Consider the following 9,069-nt stretch of genomic DNA (forward strand, 5'->3'; position numbering starts at 1 on the left):
TGGTGAGGACTCATAATCTTGGTGGAAAGCAAGGAGGAGTAAGTCATGTCTTACATGGATGGAAGTAGGCAAAGAGAGACCTTGTGCAAGGAAACTCCCATTTTTAAAATCATCAGATCTTGTGAGACTCATTCACTTTATCACGAGAAAAGCACTACAAAGACCCACCGCCTTAATTCAATCACCTCCCACCAGGTTCCTCCCATGACACATGGGAACTGTGGGAGTTACAATTCAGGATGAGATTTGGGTGGGGACACAGCCAAACCATATCAACAGTGCACTTCCAGTATTGTGTTGTAAAATACAGAACACAAGGTACAGAAAATATTTTACAGTTGATAATATTACTGATACATTCAATATATGTTGTTTGTATATTTAAATACTTATCCTCATCTCTCTTTATAAAATTGAAGTGATTTTGTTTTTACCTGTGGCTTTTAAGAAACTGTGAATTAAAAATCTAACACTGTCTCAGATTTGATGATGAATTTACTTGGGGTCAACTATATGTGAAAACAAATTTATTCACAATGTTTCTGAAAGCACTATATAAAAAGTTTTTATTCCTTTCTATGATTTATTATTTGATAAGTACATACTACTTCCTCCCTGACTCACCTAACTGGAGAGCAGAAAAAACTGATTTTCTCACTACGAAAAATAATTTCAGGATATTTTTCTTATTGATATATTTAGATATTCATTTAGTCACTAATGACTTATTACCTACTCGGGGCTAAGAGCAGTTCTACGTTCCATGAGTATAAAAGAGAGCAGGATAGAATGAGCCCTTCTTCAATGTAGCTCAAATATGAAGGACAAAATAACACATTAAAGCATATTAAACAATTACAATAACAAAGATTATAGTATGCTATGGAAATATTAAAGTGTGACTTTTAATCTCTCTGAGAAAACCCCACACGTTCAAGGTATGACTTGAAGTTTGAACAAAAATTGACTGCTTAAATGGAGAATGGCAATAGGAAGAGTATTCCTGGCATTGGGAAAAGAACCCAGGGACTAGGAAGATCACTAGTATTCACTAGTATTTCAGAGACCTAAAAGTATCTCGGCATTGCTAAAATAGAAATGAAGAGGTGCTGCAGTTGCTAAAGCTGGAAATGGAAAAGTAGGTAGGGTTTTTCTTTTAAAAGAAGAGTTTTTTAAGAATTTGAATTTATAGTAAAGACAATATGAAAGTTTTATAGAGTTATGACATGAACATAGTTGTAGTCTAAAAAGTAACCTTTCAACTTAGAGCAAAAGTTAAAAAGAATGAGAGGGATGTAGAAATGTATTATTATAGACCAAATAAGACACACTCATGTATTATACTAGAATGAAAGCTGTGGCAGTACAGAGGGTTGAAAGTTTTAGGAGACATGTAAAGGGTGGTATTTGTGGGATCAGTTATACATAGTTTGAACAAGAGGTGAGTTTCTCACCTTTGAAATATAGAAGAAATGGAAAATTGCTTTAGAATTATAAGTATTATGACAAAAAAAAAAATACTGACCAGATTACAAGAATGTTTTAGCCACTATAGATATTGAATTTATTTACCTAGGCAATACTAAACAGTCAAAGAAATGAGAAATAAGACATCATCTCCAAGGAAAGGAACTTAAGAGAAACTAAACCAATAAGAAATAAGCCTCTGCTTCTGATACAACATTCTACAGAATAACTGAGCCAATGAGAAAAAAACTCTCTATTCCTGGTGGCAAAATGGAGTACAAGACACAGCCTTAGTAATTCTGCTTGTTGCTTGTTAGAATGACTTTTGAGATCTAGTTGTTAATTTTTGTATTTAAATAAGCATTTAAAGATAGAGACATAGTGGTAGTCAAGCCAAGTTCAATATTAGTCACCAACATTGCCAACCACAAGGAATAATCCCTCCAAAATAATAAAAATAACAATAATAGTACTTCAACAATAAAAATATATGGCTTATTAAAAGATTAAATTAACTAAATATTTTATTGATATCAATCTAATTAATATCAATCTAATTGATATTAATGTAATATTAATATTTTATTAAAAGACTAAAAAATAGGTGCTATAGGTATAATAGGCAATACAACTGCATCCATATTTGTCTACTGACCAAAATAAGAGTCTGAGCGTTGGTCTATTGTTCAACATAAGTCAGCCCTTATGCGTCAGTTGAGGCCATTGAAATAAGCTCATTTTCCTTTGCCAGCTTTCTTTCTTTCTATCTACCTACTCTCTTAAAAAGAAAACAAACAAACTGAAACAACTCTCTTGTGATCTTATAAAACTCTTCAATGCTCCGTTCTCTGAAAAACTTTTACATCAGTATTTGAAAACACTTGTCTATTCTTTTTAAAAAGTTTTGTCAAATTTTTCTCTCGTGAATATATTTGAATCCATACTTTATCCACATCTCTTCATAAAGTCTGATGCTGTATTATCTTGCTCTGGTCAACAGTGGCATCATTTTTGCTAAATCCCCATGGACAATTCTTGGTTTTCATTAACTTGACCCATCTACAGTATTCTCTTAGGTCAACTGAGTTTTAATATGGCACTTGCTTTCTTTTTTTTACCACTGGCATATTACTCCTTTGTTGTTCTTCTCTGCATCAGCATGCTTCTCATCAGTATTCTTGGTTAGATCTCCATATCTTTTGTACTTCTCTATATTACATTGTCATAGCATTTATCACAAAATACATTTCCTCTCCCTATATTTTTCTCTGGTTGAATAAAGCATGGAAAGATAAATGCATTCATTGAGCGGTGAGCAAACTAAGTGGTAAATTAGAATCACATAGTGCATTTTATGTTTTATATAAGATATATAATTTATTTGCCAAAATAAACCTGTAAGGCAAGTGTTATTATTATTTGTCTTAAAGGTCTGATACTATAGCTTGGAACTTATTTTGGACACAGGTGAATGCCTGAATTCTACCTTTGCCCAGTTGCATCCATTTCTATAATCTCTGGTAAAACATATCTGCCAAAATCGGTGCAAATATTATGCAATATATTATTTCATTAATGGTTGGGTTTGTACTGGTAATACAGGATTAAGTTAAACTAGGGCTTATTCCAGAACCCTAAACGACTCTGTGGGGCTCTCAAAATCTATAACATGGTGAAAGACCAATAGAAGCCAACGAAATGTGTGAACAAAAATGCAAAATGAGTTGGCCTTAGCTGAAAAGAAAAACCTCTCATTCTTGTGTTTAGTGATCCAATTCATAGATAATCAAGTTTGGTTATTGTCTTAGAATCTGATCAAAGGCAGATTATCAGTTTTTTTTTTTCTCTCAGGAAAGAGGAAGAAACCCTCACCTTGTAGTAACAACTGTTGTTCACTCTTCTTTTTTTTTTTTCTTTGAAGGTTAAGTGACTTATCTCATTTAATTAGCAATTCAGTAATAGAACCCAAATCCAGTTGATTCTGGACCCTAGTTAGACCCTTACTCTCTAAATCATTACAAAAGGATAATGGCACATAAAATAAATATGGAAACATCTGAAAATAGAGGGTATTTACCATAGGGACTTTGTAAAATGGATGGAGAAGAGAATCTAGCTCATAATTCCAAGGAACATGCAGAGGTACAGAAGATAACACACAGCGAGTGTTCTGAGATGTGAGAGAAATACCAAGAGTGGGTGCTGCTCAGGAGAATAAGAACAGAGACTTTTGATAGGAGTTACCAGCCATGTCAAATAACAAGTAACAACCAAGAGCAAGATTTTTAATTATGCAGTGGCATTATTGTACTGGACTTTTTGTTTGCCTTGGTTATTTGATTTTTGTTAATGTAACAAATATGGAATAAATGTCTGGATATAATGACTACTAGCTATTTCCACACCCTCTAAAATCCATATTATCAGTATTGTTCTGTCCAGAGAGTTACCAGAGTTATTTAGCATATTCATATTGGTATCTTGTTAGCATTTTAATATAGTTTATAGAAAAAGTTTCAGACTATATTAGAATGGAAAATTTTACGACCAACTACTCCTACACGATTTCACAAAGACCTGCTTGATCATTTAGTTCTCTTTGAAATTCCAGAATAGAACTATTTGTTTGCTCATTGCATTGCAATCTAAACTATGACAGCATAGCATTATCACCTCTCCTACTGATTCTCTCCTATTTGTTCTGGCTAAAATTATCACCCTGTTATTCTGAAGCAAATCTTACCCTTTCAATATACTTTTCTTGTTTTTACATTCCTCACAGTGCAGGCATTTCCCTGACGTGTTCTTTTGTCAAAAATCTATTCTCTATACAAAAGAAGAATCAATAGCAACAAATACAGATTTATTTACTCCTTAACATAAGAAAAAAACTGTCCCCAAATGGAATGTCAAGAGATGGTACAAAAGTGTAGTGATCACCAATTACGGTGGGCAATATTATAAAAAATTCCATGGGAACTGTAGCTTATGTTACTTTCTTACTACAATATTCTGTAAATTTCTATTTATGTTATCTATATTAAAAAGTTGTCTTTCAAAAACTCTTTATTATCAAAGAAGAAAAACAACCTAATAAAGTCCTATGATTTGAAGTCAATTTTAAAAATGCTTTCTGCTAATGTGGTAAACATAATTTTAACAGAGGCCAAATATTTAGAATTCTAAAGTACTTGATCTCTATCATTGTCAGTTATAGAACAAAATATATTAATGTTTCAAGAAGTAAAAATTAACTAACATCCTCATAAATTTAGCTCCTATTTACATTTTTGTCACCAAACTTCCTTCATTTATTTTAAACAACATCTGGAAGGCATTCTTCCATAGTGAAGTGACTGCGAAGATGAGAGAGAGAACTGCCTCTACTTCTACCTGTACTATTTTGGGCAAGGTATGTGACCTCTTTGGGTTTCAAGCATCATGTCTGTGAAATAAGAGTAGAATTTATAATTTGCAGCGTTGGTAGAAAGCTTAATCTAGATTATGTATATAAAGTTGGGCCTTCAAGACATTTGATGAATCTTGACCTAGAATGAATGTTTGAAAAACGAGGCAGACAGTTTCTCTAATGGGTAGAGAAGACAGCAGAGGATTTGAAAATTTCTTGTAACTAAAGAAAATCAAAGTTTAAGACTGCCAAGTCTGCAAGAACTTAATGGCAAAAATCCCTGAAACAAGAGAGAGACACAGGAAAATAAATAAATATAAAATAATATAATAATAATATAAAATAATAAATATTGATTCTTAAGCTGTGCAGGTAAAGGAAGTGAAGAAATGAGCAGAAAGTGAATGGAAATTACGGTGAGGCTTTCCATGATGTCATGTTACTGAGGGATTTAATACTATCAAAGAAAAAATGGCAGTAATAAACATGCTCTACTGGAGAGTTACTTGCTAAGGTAGGGAGAATGGGGAGAAAAGGTATAGCGAGCCTCCCAAAAACTAAAACTAGCATCAGTTTGAGAATTTCTTGGATTAAGGTAAATTAACATACTATGACTAACTAAGAGCATAATGGGTGTTTCTCTTAGGAAAAATAAACACACTGAAAGATAATGAAAAACATATTACTTTGAAAGGTGCTAAAAAGACTTGGAGAGGACTTTCCAAAATAAATTATGAAAGTCAGATAAAAATAAAATGATATTCTTTAAGTGTTTTCAAAGACTTAAAAGTTAAAAGTTTAAAGACTTAAAGTGTTGCCTTTAGACAAAACTAGAGGTCTATGCTCTCTGGGAATATCTTTCCAATGTTGAATAACTAAAGAAACTGTCACTAAAATTCAACATACAAATAAAAGTCATTATTTGTAATTATATATGTGCTTAAGATAACTTTGGTCTCCTTCTCTCTCTATATATACACATATGTGTGTGTGTCTGTGTATACACACACAGAGAGACAGAGACAGAGAGAGACATTCTCTCTCTTATAAACACATGATCAGAATTTTATCAAACTGAATTTAATCTTATCTCAAAGACAATACATCACAGTAAAGTATGGCATGGCCCCCAAACAACTCGACTGAATTCTATAGATTTTATTAAACATAACTGGCATATTAAAAATAATTACTTTTGGAGCAAGAAACAATGCATTTTCATGTAGGTATGCTATAGATAACATATTCATCACATATCATTTATTCAAGAAACACATTAATGTATCTTTATTTTTATAGTCAATTAATTTAAATTGCAGGTATAGTAAACATCGGACACTGTGTTCAATTTAGAATATCCGTATTCAACAAGATTCACTTCTTGTCCTGAAGTAGCTTATGGTGCAATGATAATATAGCTGTGGTATAGTAATAGTGATAATACAAAACAAGGAGGAAACAATAAAAATATTTTTATGGAAGGGAACAGGTACTTCCTAAGCAGGTACTGGTGAGATATGAGGTTAGAGTAAGATGACAAAGGAATGTCAAGTTTTCTATTGTGCTGTTCAGCATCTTGTCATGTTATGGCATGACGTGATGTGTTGTGAAATGACATGATGTAAAGTTATGTTAAGAAATAGAGACCAGGCCGGGCGCGGTGGCTCACGCCTGTAATCCCAGCACTTTGGGAGGCCGAGGCGGGCGGATCACAAGGTCAGGAGATCGAGACCACGGTGAAACCCCGTCTCTACTAAAAATACAAAAAATTAGCCGGGCGCGGTTGTGGGCGCCTGTAGTCCCAGCTACTCAGGAGGATGAGGCAGGAGAATGGCGTGAACCCGGGAGGCGGAGCTTGCAGTGAGCCGAGATCACGCCACTGCACTCCAGCCTGGGCTGGGCGACAGAGCGAGACTCCGTCTCAAAAGAAAAAAAAAAAAAAAAAAAAAAAAAAAAAAAAAAAAAAAAAAGAAATAGAGACCAAATACGATGGCAGTACTTGAATTTATTGGACTAAGAAAAAAAAATTAATTAAAAGGTGACCTAGCTATAATATGACGCAGGGACTGTAAAAGTACAGAGTGGCTTCAAGGATACAAGAAATAATCCTGTTAATACTCGTGAAAAGTTATACAACAGTAAACCAAAGTAATAACTGAAAATATTTTTTATAGTACATTAGGAGATTCAAGAGACCTTAAAAGAGTGTAATGATCAAAGGTAGAGAAGACTAAAATGAGGCAGAAGACAAAAGTGAAACTGAGTTCTCTGGCTGGCTCAAATTTTATTTATTATTATGCTGTTAACAAGTAGCTGAATCATTTGGGAAGATCTTTTCATTTCTCCTTTCTTTTTTTCTGCCATCACATCTAAGGCATTTTCCACATTTATACATGCATTTTAACTGGATAAAAATTATAATAATTCCTGTGAAAATAGCAATCACAATAAAAACAATAGCCAATAATACTACTAGTATCTATTCATATGTTAAGCACTCCTTGTGTAATATGCACCACACTGTACTTTATGCTTTACATTATTTAATCTATAAAATGACGTTTTGATTGACAAAGTATTTTTCCTATTTTACAGGAGCCAAAACTGAAGTTTTGAGATGTTAAGTCACGTACAAAAGCTAATTAGTGGCAGGACACAAATTTAAACAAGAAAAAAATCCTACCAAACTCAGTCTTTTAAATATGTATTTATGTCAATTATGTTTCTGGAAAAACACATGGGATTTTCCTGTCTTGGAACTTCTGATCTTTCTACCATATCTCCTGCCTCCATAATTAGGGTCACATTCCTTGTCACTTTTGCCAAGTCTCCAGACTCTTGTAGGGAGGGTACTTGAATGCAGCTGCCTGAGCTGAAATCCTGATTCCTTCCACTTACTGAACTTGAAATGTTACAATCTGACTGACCTTGAGACATTAACTGAACTATTCCTGTGCCTCGTTAGTGCATTTTAACTCTAACTTTGTTGTAAGGATTAAATAGTTGCAAAGCAAAGGGTCTGGCAAACAAATGCTCAAATAGCCTTTCTTTTAAAATTATTCTCACCTTCATGGACTTTTTAAATAAATTGCTCAAAATTTAACATATCTTTCATTACACACCAGAAAACAGCGGTGGGGAAAGCTCAACTTTTCTTTCTCATGTCATTATCACTTTTAGGTTATTTCAGAAAGATTAGTTTGCTAATAAAACAGTTGGCTATGTAAATGATGTAACTCAATAGCTTAAATGTATAAAGTAATATTTTATAAACCTGACAAGTCAGTGAATATTTCAGAAAAGTTAAAGTGAACGGTTTATGGTTCACTGACAAAGCCAGTATGATAGGGAAAGGGATCCATCTGAATACTTCACATATATTAACTAATTTCATCCTCAGCATAAGCCTGTGAGGTTTATACTAGTTATGCATTTTATAGGCAAGAGAACCAAGGTACACAGATGTAAAGTTACTTGACCAACACCATTTACCTAATAAATAGCAGAGCTGAGATTTTAGTCCAAGCCCTCTGGATTTGCTGTTTATGCTTTTAACCACTGTGCTAACACTATTCTTAGTAACAATGCATATGAAATTTGGAATACACGTACTATCATTTTAAAAAAACTGATATAGCTTAGAGATTTATGAATCTCAGTTACAGCCCTGAGGTTTAACCCCAGAGAGTATTATTTTAGCCATATATTTAATGGAGAGAGCTGAACCCTACCAGTTGTCTTACATGACGCTAGGCACTTTCGCTTAGACAGGAAAAAATGTGTCGCTTAAAATAAGGAGGATCAAATACATAATATTTCAGACTATGAGATTAAAAACAAAATATATGTAGGTAAAAACCTTAGCATCTTGATAAAATAGCCAGGATATTATGATAAACTAGAGAACTCCTGTTTTTAAGTCTCCAATTCAAAGCTTCATCTCTCCCTTCCCCAATAAACTCACTAATATTGGCTCTCATTTCCTGGGAAATGTATCTCAAACAAGAGCAATCCCAGAATGCCTTATTCCAAACCTACTCGAATGAGCACAAAGAAGAAGAAGTTCCAAAGGGTGAAAAATATAAATGATACAATTAAAAACTAAAAAGTGTTAAAATATTTGAATTTAAAAACGGATTGCACACAGATTATTTGGGTTACTCAAAATTTCTGTATCTAGAACTACTGCGTTA

Source organism: Macaca fascicularis, chromosome 5 (genome assembly GCF_037993035.2).
Source record: "Macaca fascicularis isolate 582-1 chromosome 5, T2T-MFA8v1.1".
Classification (NCBI taxonomy): Eukaryota; Metazoa; Chordata; class Mammalia; order Primates; family Cercopithecidae; genus Macaca; species Macaca fascicularis.